This window comes from Mesocricetus auratus, unplaced genomic scaffold (assembly GCF_017639785.1).
Source record: "Mesocricetus auratus isolate SY011 unplaced genomic scaffold, BCM_Maur_2.0 Super-Scaffold_100015, whole genome shotgun sequence".
NCBI classification, from domain to species: Eukaryota; Metazoa; Chordata; class Mammalia; order Rodentia; family Cricetidae; genus Mesocricetus; species Mesocricetus auratus.
In genome coordinates, this window is record NW_024429198.1 from 25,917,272 (window position 1) to 25,931,914 (window position 14,643).

Below are 14,643 nucleotides of genomic sequence, written 5' to 3' on the forward strand. Positions count from 1 at the left end.
CACACACACACACACACACACAGAGAGAGAGAGAGAGAGAGAGAGAGAGAGAGAGAGAGAGAGAGAGCTCTCCATGGTATAAGGTCTGTAGTAGAGCCTCAGAGATGTTCTGTTTCTGGGCAGGAGGCAAGCTGTCTTGCAGGGCCTGCTTCTATACTCACTGTGACCCTCTTTCGGGCCACTTACTTAAACTTGTACAAGTTCCCTAGTCATCTGAATTATTAATGAATAAAGAGTTCACAGTTCTGTAGTCTGAAGATGGCTTTTAATATTTGATATATTCTCAGAGCTTTGATTCAAGATCAAGATCATACACTAATGGATATGAGAGTGAATCAAAAGCTCCTGGATTTGCAATTGATAAGTACTTCAAGTGGCAGATTTCTTAACAACTCAACTTCGTAATCTCACATCGTAAAAACAACTATCAAAAGATCACATTATGCCTCACAGACACATATTTATTTTTGATTAAAATTATAAAAATGAAGGTCTCCACAGCATGAATTCTATGTCTGTGAGCTCTGCTTTAGTCTCATCCTAAAATTTTCCTTCTCTGCCTTGCTGATTTTTTTCAGTTACTTTTAAACTGTTTTCTTTCTCCATAGACCATTAGCAACGTCTAACAGTTGTGTGAATAATACTTGAATATCCACCATGGAGTTTCCCTTTCAGACAGCTTGAGATGCAGGGTTCCTCCAAAGACTTAAACAGTCAGCTATACCAATTCCATTTTCACCATCGGTTGTCAAGACCCTCACCTTATTGACTGTGCCGGCCCACTGTGAGATAGCTTCTCCCTTTAGCATACAGTCTGCGACCACTGCGAGTTCTCTGACCCTCAGTCCTTGATGTTTATACTTTGCAGTCAGATGACCAGAGAAAAATCACCATTGTGGTACTCAGTGTCATCCATTCTATGTCACCTACGTGAGGGAGCTGCGTCCTCTCCTTTGTCTGGTTATGAAGATATGTTCTTGGGCCTGGTTTCATAAGTACAATATGCATATGTGCTTCTGAGGTCCCAATTTACCATGATAAATCTATAGTCCTCTTTCTGCTCCCAGGAATAAGTCACAGGTAGACAGATGCTGCCAATCACCTGTCTAGCAAGGGGACAAATCATCTTCAGTCCTCAAAGTGAAGCTGAATGCTGCTTGAAAAAACAGTCTCTTAAAGCAAGTTACATTCTGAAAATTCCCATACTGCCCTCTATGAAGTAACTCAGCATGGCACAGTGGGCAAAGATCAACTACAATATCAACTTAGGTAATTAGGATGCATTTTTACTACCAATGAATGAATAGAAATTCCCAACTCAAGCTAGTCCATGCAACTGCTCTAATTTTTAAATTTTTTCTTAGTTTCTATATAAGGTCATTTTCTGTCCCAGGATCATCCATCACTGTCCCCATGCTCTGACAGCCTGGGGTACTTTCTCAGTACTTCCATGTTCCTTATGACCTTGATGGTTTTGTGAAGTGCTGATTTGGTCATTTGTAAAACATTGTTCAGCTTGGCCTGACTGACGTTTACTTCAAGGTTAGATGGGAGTTATGAACTTTGGGGGTTAAGACTATAGTGGTTAAATGACTTTGTCAGCATATTTTAACTAGGGTAAAAGGTATCACATGACTCAGCACTGTTGCTGTTCTTAGGAAGCTGGTGGAGATGGTGTTTGTCTCTTTCAATGTTTTGAAATCTAGTCACCATGCAAGGCCCATACCCAAGATACTGAAGTAGTTTTCACTCCATGCTCCACTTCCTGGGGGACAGGATCAACTGTTTGATCATTTTCTGCCTGAGTGACTTCCAGGTCTGGGTTTATTTAATAATTTCTTGATATCACTGTATATTCATGGATATTTATTTATATTTTTGTTGATAGCCCAATGTCCTAGTTAGGGTTTCTGTTGCTATGGCAAAACACCACAAACAAAAGCAAATTATGGAGGAAAGGGTTTATTCAGCTTATACTTCCATAACACTGTTTGTTATTGAAGGAAGTCAGGACAGGAGCCTGGAGGCAGGAGCTGATGCAGAGGCCATGGAGAGGTGCCATTTACTAGCTTGTTCCTCATGGCTTCCTCACCACTCACCATGGGCTGGACCCTCCCACATTGATCACTAATTAATTACAGGCTTGACTACAGACCAGTCTTATAGAGGCATTTTCTTAATTGAGGTTCTTTCCTCCCAGATGATTTTAGTTTGTGTCAAGTTGACATAAACTCACCAGCACACAGATGATCGATTTTGGTGATTATATCATTATTGGCTCCTGTTGGCCACTCTGCCTGTTTGACTTTCTGTCGTTGCTGCTGTTTGCTGGTATGCTTTGAGGATAGTTTTTTCCTGGCTGCAGATGCACTCAGCTCCACGTCCTAGTCTTATAGATGAACTCTTTCTTACTTTCCTCCTGTACCTTTGGTTTAGTCCTATTTTTAACCAGTCAGCACAGGCACCATAAAATACTGACTTTGCTCCAAAGGAGGCAATATTACTGAGGAGCAGGAGCCAAAGAAACCCAAACGGAGTAGCACAGATTGCTCAGAATGGATCACAGGTCATTCACTCCCGAGACTTTTCATCATGGAGCTGCTAAATATTGTATGTCTGTCTTCTCATTCTAGAGCCTTCACTTCCCTCAGATGAAAACTGATTCTTGTTACTATCTATATATGCATGGGATCATGTACTAGAAAAGGAAAACTTTTGTTTTCTTCTAAATATCTACTAGACGTTTTTAAAGAAAAAAATTACTTTTGAGCAGATAGTTTCCTCTCTATTAACCTTGGTATACGCTATAAGTATAATGTTAAAATGTTAGATCATAGAAAAATATCTGAAGTTTGTGACATTCTAAATGGAGGTTGTTTTTTGGATGAAACTGTGAACACAAATCCACTTGCCTGGTCATGCTAGACCTCAATGTACAACTCTATTACTACATTAACTGTTAGTGACACCAGGCAAGAGGAGAACTTGGGGTGTCTCTAAAAGTTCTGATATCCCCTCTGTGAGCTAAACATAGAGCAAAGAGCAAAATGGAGACTTGCCACATGAGATGCTTCTTAAACCAGAGTGGAGCTGAGATTAGAGTTTAATGTCTGTGTGTAGGCAGGTGTACTTACACCAGGGTTTACCACATGCCTTTTATTGTGTATAAAATGTTGTGAACATACATTTCCCCAAAATTTAAAACTTTTAAAGTTTTCTTCCAATAAATTTTAAAATATATTCAAACCATGACTCATGCCCTGTAACTTGCTAACTTTCTATATGTATTCCACATGCTCCTAATACTAAACATATTAAGAATTAGACTAATAAAATCACTAATGGTAATAGTTGGAAGAAGGCGTGAATAAAGATGTTTGTATCAGGAAAGTAACTGCTTTTACCTCTCCTTGTGCCTCACCAAATGGTGCATTTCTTTGGCTCTGTTCCATCTATTTTGCACCGCCCCCCAAGGTTAGTGAGGAGTCCTTTGTCTTTAAGGTCTTGTGAGCTGAGGAAAAGCCAGGTGCTCCTTGGGGGTTCTGCTCCTGCACCATTCTACAGAAAGTATCAGCTAGCGGCATGTCCAGGCTGAGAGCAGGCGCTCTTTCTTTTCCCTTTATTAATTAAGAACTCATTCTCTCTCTACTCTGTTTCAGAGCACCCTTTCTTTTATAGTTCCTGTCCACTGGGGTAGAAAGATGTATTTCCTGAGGAGTAACCCAGGGTTATGTAATTCCCAGAGCCACAGTGTGGGGAGGATAATGGAAAGTCAGAGGCAGGTGACAGACATGAAGAGAGATTGAAAGATGGAGAGATGGGGATGGTGAGACTTAAGTATATAGTCCGTTTAGCAAAGATATTGCTCAACTGTATTGTGTTTCAAGAGTAAAATCTGGGTTCCTGAAACCCTAGTACAGAAAGTTCTTCCTCGAAGCCAGTGGTTCTCAAACTGTGGGTCACAACGCCTTGGGGTCTGCATATCAGAAACCACACATATCAGATATTTACATTACAATTAATAATAGTAGCAAAATTATAGTTACGAAGTAGCAACAAAATAATTTTATGGTTGGGGTCACCACGACCTGAGGAACTGTATTAAAGGGTTGAAGCATTAGGAAGGTTGAGAACCACTGTTCTAAGCCAATTAAAGACAAGCATAGTAAAAAGAAATGTCCACAAGAATAATTAATCAATGTGGACATAAGAAGAGCAAACAGTGATCTAGTACCCATTTCGCCAGGTCCACTTCTGATGTAATGACACCAGGCTTAGATTTAAACAGAAGGGAAGAACTATGTCATTTACAATAGACTCAAACAAATACTGGAGTGAATCTAACCAAGGAAATGAAAGACCTGTACAACAAAAACTTTTAGACACTGAAAACAAAAATTGTAGAAGATAGCAGGAGATGTAAAGATCACCATGCTCACAGACTGACAGGATTAATACAGTGAAGATGACCCTCTACCAAAGCAACCTACATATTCATTGAAAACCCAATCAAAATTTAACATAATTCTCATAGAATTTGTAAAGAGTAGTCTTCAATTTCAATTATAAAAGACCCAGTAAGCTAAGACAGTCCCACACAACAACAATATAAATAACAACAACACACTACTATAGAGATCACCATCCCAAATCCTAAGTGTTACTACTAAATTTTAGCATTAAAACATCATGGTACTAGTATAAAAGCAGACTCATTGATCAATGTGATAAAACTGAGAACTAGTATGTAAGCTCCTACAGTCACCTGACATTTGACACCTGATGAATCATGCTAAAGGAGGATTCTTGAGCCTGGTACTGAGATTTTTGTTAGTTTTTTGGTTCTATTAGGGAGCAATGGCAGCCTAAGTGGTTTAATTTCCTTTAATGAACACACACACACACAATGTATAATTTATCTAAATATAAAATATTATTCTTTTAAGCTTTATCCAACAACCTTGGTGTCATTGTCCCTTGTCCCTCCCTCTTCTTATTTGAAGTCATTTTTTAAAGTCAGACAATTATGAGAATTGTTGTTAAAATTAATTTAATCTACTTCTGTTTATATTAACAGGACAAACCCAATTGTCTTTTGGTGGTGAAATGACATACTTGACTGCAAAAGCTATTTCTTTAGGGTGCTAAATTAGAAACAATGACAACTTTTAAAGGATAAAACATACCAACACTAGTTAAAAATTCACTTCTATGAACTGAACAAGAATAGCAGCCACAGTGTTTACCTGTTCAGTCTTACTAAAAATAGCCAGAGTTATATCTTTATGAGGCTTTACCCTGCTTAGCCAATTGGTCCCCACATCATCAAGGTGTTCAGAGTTAAACCATTACATGCTGGTTTCTTAAATACCCATAAATATATACTTGGAAGGTATAAATACAGCAAAATGAAGTTTTGAGTTTGACATGATTTTGAGTGTAGGTAGTTTTGCACAGGGGACACAATTGCTTTGGTCTGAATGCCTGTGTTTTCCTAAACTTCATGTGTTAAAATTCTGACTTCCAGGAATACTTACTAGGCAGTGGGATGACAGGGAATGGTTAAAAAAATGAGACCATGAATGATCTTGGCCTCTTCAAAAAAAATATCTAATATAAATCCTTTGCCCTCTTCTACTGCATAGGATCTAACAGAATGCCTGATGTACCAGGAAGCCAGCTTTCTCCAGACACTCGGCTTATGGATTTTGGTATACCATCTTGAGCAGACTAACACAGTGTGGTTGAGATAAGCTACATTTGTTCGTTATTTCATGTGCATTGCTTGGGAGCACACTCCTCGGTACCTCTAACTACTCACTTCTTTATCAATAAGAAGCATATAAAATGAGAATAATAACATCACATCACAGATGTTGAATGGCTGCTGCTGGATAGAAGTGCTTCTTCCATTTTCTCCATAACCATGAATGCACGCCAATCCATGTCAACATGTATATTCAAGTTTTGCCGAAGTTACAATTTTATTTGAACTCATATTTGTTCTCAGGATGAACAGCCAGGTGAGCCAGTGAAGATAATGGCTTTGGGGACTTAAAGATACAAAAATAATGACTTCTGATCCGCTTGGCAGTAGAGCAATATGGTAGGGTCCCTCCTAAGATAGCTCCTTATTCTGGCACCAACAATTAAGCTCAAAAGTACAAAAAACCTCTCCTACAGTAGCTTACATTGCAGAACACACATCTGTTTCAAATTGTATGGTTGCACTGTGCTGCATTCTGTGGGGATGGACTTCCTAAGTCTTTCCCAAAGACTTTGCGTTGCAGCCTTACTTACTAGGTTCTTCCCCTTCCTCCACCACATCCCAGGTACACTCACTGTTTGAACTCCATGTTTATATTACAATGCCGAGGTCCCAAATACAGATTGCACTGGGCCTTTGGCTAATGTTGTATTGCGGAGACTCTCCATGATATCCTCCAGTCCCCCTGACTAACACCAACTCCAACTCCGTCCAATGTCATGGAAATGCGTGATGTGCAGTGTTCCTCCTAGCCTGTCACCTTAATTTCATCCCAGCTATGCCAACTTGGGGCAGTGGCTGTGGTCTTGCATTTCAACTCACAATTCCTATCTTGCATGACTTTCCCCCCATGGCTATTGTTTGGTTGTTCTCTAGTAACATTCATTCCCCTGTCTCTGTTAACCTACAGCAATTCTCTAGTCTTTCTCAGTTTAGAATCTCTTTGTCCTTGAGAATCGCCACAATTTCCACTCACATGTGAATAAAGAGTATTATTCCAAGTAGGAAACACCTGTCCTCTCCTTTCTTCTAGAATTGCCAGAGAACTCATCAACAAAATGGAAACAAACCAACAAATAAAAGCAATACACCATTATGATGTGAGTCACTGTGAGATGTCTCAGTCCACTCCATGAACAAGATGATTAAGAAAGGGGACCTTTGATAAATAAACACTGGTGATGGGCTGGGAAGGCAGGGTCATCTCCCAGTGAAGACAACCCTCTCTACAAAGACAGCTGCTTCTCCAGAACAGGTAAGGTGTGATGACTGTCTAGTGATAGGGGTTTCTGGGTTGGCTCAGGCAAGACAGATGAAGTGTGATGACTGTCTAATGATATGGCTTGTGGGTTGATTCAGGCTGCAGCTACTGGATTGTGCTGTTTCAAAAGAGCTTGTGGTAATGCCTGACATTGAAGCTGCTATTCTTTAACTTGGCTTTGATAGATTTTAAGTGGAAAATTTCAGGATGGAGTTAATCTAGAAAAAGAGAACAACTGTTACCAAGGTTTAATTTGGACTCAAGCTGAGACTATGTGGATTGCTTTGAACACCAAGCATATGGTAAAAATGAAGAAAAACGCCTGATTAGTTTTCACATTGTTAAAATAGATTTTACTCAAAACATTAAGGAATTTCTTTAAGAGCCTTTGGGTATGCTGGTGTTGCAAAAATATTCCTAAAATAAAACCAACATTACAGAAAGCCATCTAAAACCAATGCCAGACAAGTTTTCACACAATGAGGCTAATGTAAATGCTCAAATTCTAGTTCTCTCTCTCCCAGCACCCATGCAGTTGTCACAATTAGGCCTTTTGGATTTAAACACAAGAGTGCCTAAAATAATGGTCATTTATTTTGAACAGTTTCATACAGATGATATCAGAGTTGAAACTCTGTCTTTTCTTGGGTGTTTATCTTTCAAAATACTCCACTATCATGAGCTTCTGTTGGTACCTGTGTTACACAATTGATAATACAAAGCAGAAACAAAGAAAGAGCCCACACATTTGAGAATAACGTAATTTGTATGCGTTTCTTCACACCATTTTTATGAGAACCAGTGGACATTAATATACAGAATTTCCTTCTTGTTTTTTTGCTTGATTTTGTTTTTACACTACACACTTTCTCAGAGAACCCTCTGTTGGGTTGATAATTGTAGTTTTTCACTTCTCTGTTTCCATGTGCTTCATATAGCAAACTTCATCGTCTCTCCCAAAGTATAGGATCTATTTCTCTTCCACTTTATAATATTTGCTTGTTGTGTGATGGGAAATTTTTAATAGAATATTTTTCATGACTACTCAACAGTACTTCAGCTATTCGTCAATATTGATGAAGATTTCTCACTAAAATTTTTAATGAGTGTATTTTGTAGAAATGGTACATAAACATATTGAACAAGCTAGAAACGTGCCCATCCAAATAAAACTCAACAGGTCTCATTCATTTAAGTAGGTGCCCACAGTTTCTCAGAAAACAAGATGATAACCCCGGAACACTTTTTTTTATAGTCTTTTCACTTCTCTTTATTTGATATTAACTTCCCAAGTTGGGGCTTTATTTCTAATGGATTCAAATGATACTTTTGCTAGCTTTGTGTGATCTTATTTTTTTTACTTGTTAAAAAATTCCAATATAACTATACATGTACCTGGTTATATACAATATAGCTACATATACCTGGGTTGACAAAGAATTATGTAAAGAGGGAATGATTGAGGCAGAAACAAACGCCTACCATTGCAGTTATTTGCCACAGATTTTGCCTGACCTTGTTTTAATTTTATTGAGCTTAATACCAAGATTTAGGGGGAAATTATCACTCCAGACATTAAGTTTCTGAGAATTGGTGGGGAGTATTTTTAATATTATAGAAACATTGAAATTGAAGCTAAAATTATGACTGTCAGAAGAATATTAAATGTTGCAATTTAAAAGTTTGAAGGAATGACACTTTGATGAATAGCTTCATCAATATTTTGTGCTCCATTGTCCTGTAGAATGTCTGCTTGGAGAGAGAAGTTGAGAGAATGTTCCTGAAGCCCTGTAGATGTATTTAACCCAGCAGAGCCTATGCAACCCTGAGGCCTCAATCATGATAGGAGATCTTTGCAGCAGATGAGTGTAAAGTCATTGTAAGTGACTCCTTAGGCTTCTCCATTGAATTGCAGAGTGAGAGCCATCTGAGAATCCTTTAGTATTCGAAAACCACAAGTTTTACTAAGCCTCAGGTGATTCTATTCCTCACAAATACTAAGAACCATGAAGCCAAATTCCCTTTTATGCCTCTATTTTAATATTACAAAAGTCATAAATTTCTTTGGATTTGCATATTGCTAGGCTATGGGGAACGATTATGAAATTATGAAATAGAAGAAAGAATATTTAACAGGGAAATTGATATACCAAGTTACCTGACTCACTGTAAGAGTTTAGCTATCATCCAGTGAAGACCTTTCTATGTCCTGTACTAACCAGTATTATCTTCTAGCCAACAGAAAATGAATCTGCTACAAATGTCTATTTGCCACTGAGCAAAGGAATCTGAGAGAAAGGCTATTCTGTTAGATGCTTTAGATTGAAGACTGAGAGATTCCAACTCAACATTTTTAGACCCTTAGCGAGTAGCCCATCACAGAGCAACTTGTACTTTTGCCCTCTCCTGAGAAACCAGAGACCTCAAGATAAACTTAAAAGATAACACTCCCTGATCCAGGAACTAGCTCACCACATTCCTGCTCAATGTTTAACTGTACAATGCCCAAAGAATGCTTGCTTGAGATAACCTTCCTGTTAAGACATAAACTATCATTTAACTTCCTCATCATTTATGTTTATGATGTTTGCCTAACTCCCCCATTTGGTTTATGCCCTTTAAACCCCCCCCCCAACTGCAGCTACTAGGGGTTGAACTCCTCTGCCCCTGCGATGGTTATGAGCTCAGCCCCAGTGCACTGGTTCCCCGAATAAACCTCGTGTGCTTGCATCAAGAATGGTCTCTCTTGAATTATTGGGGCATCAACTTATCCTGAGACTTGAGTGAGGGTCTCCCCACTCTGGGGGGTCTTTTAAGACCATATAGACATGCTAACTTCACAGCTTCCCATCAGTCAACCATTATTAAGACCTCACAGTACACTGGGAACAGCAGCGCAAGGGGAGAAGAGTAAGTGGAGCCCCAACTCAAGTTATTTCCACTCTATTAAAGCTCACAAAGCACTATTCAGGAATTCTGAAAAAGCACACAGCACACGGGCTTATCTCTTCTTACAGCCAAACAATTTGAGTGAAGCTGCAAGCTCTCTGTAACATTATTCTCCCAGAGATTCTATAATGGTGAATTTATAGTGATCGCAACACAATGCTTAGAACTCGTCAATGAGAAACCATTACTTCATCTTGTCTTATTAAGTTAAAAGGGATTCTCTGACAGTACACTTTCCCTGTTATTTACAGGAGAACTTTATTGTAGGTACAGTCACTCCTGCAATTTTGTTCATCTTTATTTATTGCTCGTGCTGATGCAACAGGCAATCCCTTCAGTAGTATATTTTCATTCTTCCATATAGTTTGGTAAGAAGGAAATTTATTAAATCTTTGTAAAGGATAATTTAAGGGTATTTACAAAAAGATTTATTAATGTTAAGACTGTTTGCCTGAAGATTACTCTTGCGAGATTTTTGTGTGAAAGGTATAATTAGAACAAAACTGATAACTTCTTCCTTTTTTATTTTATTTTTTATTTTAATTTTAAATAGCTTGTTTTACATGTCAATCCCAGTTCCCTCTCCCTCCCTTCCTCCCGCACTCCCCCACCATCCCCCCCATCCTCCCACCCTATTGCCAATTCCTTCTGCATAGGGGATATCTAGAGTCTATCATTTCATTCAGGGTAGAGTCCAGGCACTTCCCTAAGAGTTCAGGCAGAGAGAGCAACCCTCTTTGTGTTATGGACCCACAATGAATGTTAGTATTCCAGGGATAAACACTGATCCACTGCTCAGGACCCCATTGGTAGCCCAGGCCTCCTCATTGACTCTCACATTCAGGGGGTCTGGATCGGTCCCATGCTGGCCTCCCAGCTGTCGGTCTGGGGTCCAAGAGCTCTCCCCTGTTCGGATCAGCTGTCTCTGCTGGTTTTGCCAGCCCATTCTTTGCCAATTTGCTCATCTCCTCTGTCTCTGTTGCTGGGTTCCTTGGGTTCTGTTCAGTGTTTAACTGTGGGTGTTTGCCTCTGCTTCTATCAGTCACTGGATGAAGGCTCCAGGAAAAAGAAGTCAGGGAAGGTACACACCTGCTTTGCTGCATGCCTCCTCTAAGAATCTTCTACTTTTAAAACTGAACAGGTCAAACTCATGAGGCCTGGACAAGAGCTGAATATCAGAGATGTGTTTTTGGTGACCTTCCCCTGTGGAGGTGCAGAAATCAGAGCTGAGTGCCTGAATGCCATTGCAGCCTGATGAGATCATGAGCACTAAGTGTGGCATTTAGAAATTCATGTAGAGACTATGTGGGATAAAGGAGTTCAGAGATATTTCAAAGTTTCAACTCAAACTAGATTATTTCAAATCAAACCAGAATACACAAATGTATACCACTACAACTGTCTACCATATGACATGGTAAGCTTTCCCTGAAATAAGACAATATCAAGAACTTCATGACAAAATCATTGCCAAAGTTCTGGCTTACATATACTAGAAATTTTATAACAAAAAAGACAGGAAAGAAATTTCACAGTTTCAAAAGACCAATAAGTAAATCTACTCATAAACTCAAGAAACTTACCAAAAGTTAGAAGCACACACATAAAGTCACCAAACTGGAACAGCTCTCAATCAATATACTATAAATGGCACATAAATTAACAGGAATGACATGGACAGCTGATATTGTCCATGAAAGTCAGATGACAGGAAATGATGTTAAATAGTTGAAAAATATGTTCAACTTAGAATTGTATAATAAATAAAAATCCTAAAATGTGAATATAAAATAATGAAGAATAGAACAAATAAAAAATAAATTTAACAACCAAATAGATGAACTAAAAGAAAATTAGTGTTGTAGCGGTATTTTGCTCAACTTTGGGCCTTGTATACTGCAATACTAACCTGCCATACTAGAAAAGCTTACTGGAGCAATAATGGTAAAACTGTTTGGAGCGTAACCAACTGACTCCAATTGGCTCTGAGGCCTACACCACAGAAGGAAATTTATGCCCAATACTTTGTCAAAGGCTATGACTGGGAGGTTATAGGCAACAAGAACATACTACTCTTGCTTTGCTAAATGGACATGTTATCAAACTGCCCCCCCAAAACCTATATGTTTATATTCATGATCTAATGTTATCCCAACCTTGCTCAAAGAAGATCCTGTTTACATGGAGTAGCCGTTAATTAATTGCTAGTCAAGGTGTTGGAAACAAGGGTCTATTAGTTCTTAGTCTTGAATGGGACACCCATATCAAGTCCTGGATGGAACATCAAGGAAGAGGGAATGAGAAGAATGTATGCCCAAACAATAGGGAATAAATCAATGGAACATTTTCATAGTGGTGTGAGATGGCCATGGCACTCATGAACTCACAGCAGATGTGGCTGAACCTGAACGATCATGAACCCAGTAAACATTCTGTCACAGGAAAAAGAGTCTTATTGTATGCTACCCAGGTGAGCTAATGACACTCAGGACTACTGGAGAAGTCACTGTCTTCTGCCATACAACCACTGATGAGTTACCTCGTCTCTGTAGATAACACCATATCTATCCTCACACAAGTGGTCCTAGTTCAACCCGATAGGCCATAAAGAAAAAAAAAACATGAAAAAGAAGCCTTTAGGTGGAATGGGGACTTTATACAAGGAGAGGATGTGTTGGTGAGGTTAGGGTGATGATGAGAAAGGGAAGAGAGATCAGTGTGATCAGAAAGTGTTATATACCAGGATCAAATTGTTGAAGACTAAACTGATAATAAAGAGAAATTTACATTAGAATGAAACAAAAATCAATAGAAAAATAAATCTGCTGCTAAGCTACTAAGGTATTCTAGTTTCATTTCTGTTTCAGTAATGAAAGGGCTTTACAAAAGGCAACAGTATATATTCAGCATACAACTTTTAATTGAGAGGTATGACAGACAAAGTTTGTGAGGCAGCTGTCAGTGTGTCAAGAAAAGGAAGGCTGAAAGCCTAACAAGGAAAAACAGACTATAAAACACAACATTGAACACATCACAGAGGAAATTTTCAGCCTAACTAGATAGGAATCTTGGGATCCTGCAGAAATTCCCTGGATCCAGGGAAAGAGATGGGCAACCAGATACAGAAAGCATTTAGAATGGGGAACAGCCAAGCCCTGAAAAGAACATACTGTATTACAGCTCAGCACCAAGTATGCAGAGCAAAGAAGGGGCACTTCCCTCAAACACTACAGAGCTTGCATTCTCCTCAAGAGCCAACAGAGCTTTCCCTAAAACTCCGCTTTGGAGCACAAAGCAAATCTTCACAAATAGGAGACTTATAAATTCTATATATTCTATGTGCAGCAAACCCCCATACCAAAACCATGACAAGCACACAAAATACACAAACCAAAGAACACACTCCTGAGGGTAAATTGCTCATTGAGAAACTCAAGAGGAAAAATCTAAAAGTCCTAGGAATGAGTGACTATGAGAACACAACTTACTAGTTGTTAGTATTCAGGAATCTGTACTGGCCTGTCCTTGGAGTTCTGACAGGATAAGCCTTCAGCTGCAGCCACTAAGAGTACCACCTGTGCACATTCACTATGTTACTTCTTAAAAGGGCCCTGCCCACCTCCCATCCTCCTCTCTCTTTCTCTCCCTCTTTCTGTTTGTTCCTCTCTCTCTCTCTCCCTCTTCCTCCCTCCCTCTCTCCCTCCCTCCCTCCCCCCCCTCTCTCTCACACCTCCCTCTCTCCCACCCCTGCTGCTCCTGTCCCTGGAGGCCAGTTTCCCCTCCCCTTGCCCTTCCCCTTCCCCTTCCCCTATTCTTAATAAAAAAATTCAAGGAGGATCCTAAGAGAGATATATCATGGTCCCTCAGAGAAGGGGAAAGGGACAAGATCTCCTGAGCAAATTAGGAGCATGGGGGAGGAAGTTAGGAGAAAGAGAAGGGGAGGAGGGGGATGAGGAGTACATGAGGGAACAGGAAGATTGAGTCAGGGTGGAGGGAGAATAGAGGAGAGCAAGAAAAGAGATACCATAATAGAGGGAGCCATTATAGGCTTAAAGGAAATTTGGCACTAGGGAAATGCTACAAGGATAGCCCCAACTAACAAGCTAAGCAATAGTGAAGAGGCTACTTTAAATGCCCTTCCCCTATAATGAGACTGGTGACTACCTCATATGCCATCCTAGAGCCTTCATTCAGTAGCTGATGGAAGCAGCAGACACCCACAGCTAAACACTAAGCTGAACTCGTGGAATCCAGCTGCAGAGAAGGAGGACTGATGAGCAAAGGGATCAAGACCAGGCTGAGGAAACCCACAGAAGCAGCTGACCTGACAGCTGTGAAACCAGCATAGGCCCGAACCAGGCCCCCTGAACGTGGGTGTCAGTTAGGAGGCCTGGGCAGTATATTGGGGCCTCTGGTAATGGAACAGCATTTATGCCTAGTGTGGGAATCGACTTTGGGAGCCCATTCCTCATAGAGGGATACTCTCTAAGCCCAGATACATGGAGGAGGGCCTAGGCCCTGCCCCAAATGATGTGATAGACTTTGATGATCCCCCCATTGAAGGCCTCACCCTCCCTGGGGAGCAGGAAGGCAATGGGATGGTGGTCCAGTAAGGGACATGGAAGGATGGGAGAGACAGGGAACTGGGATTGATGTGTAAAATAAG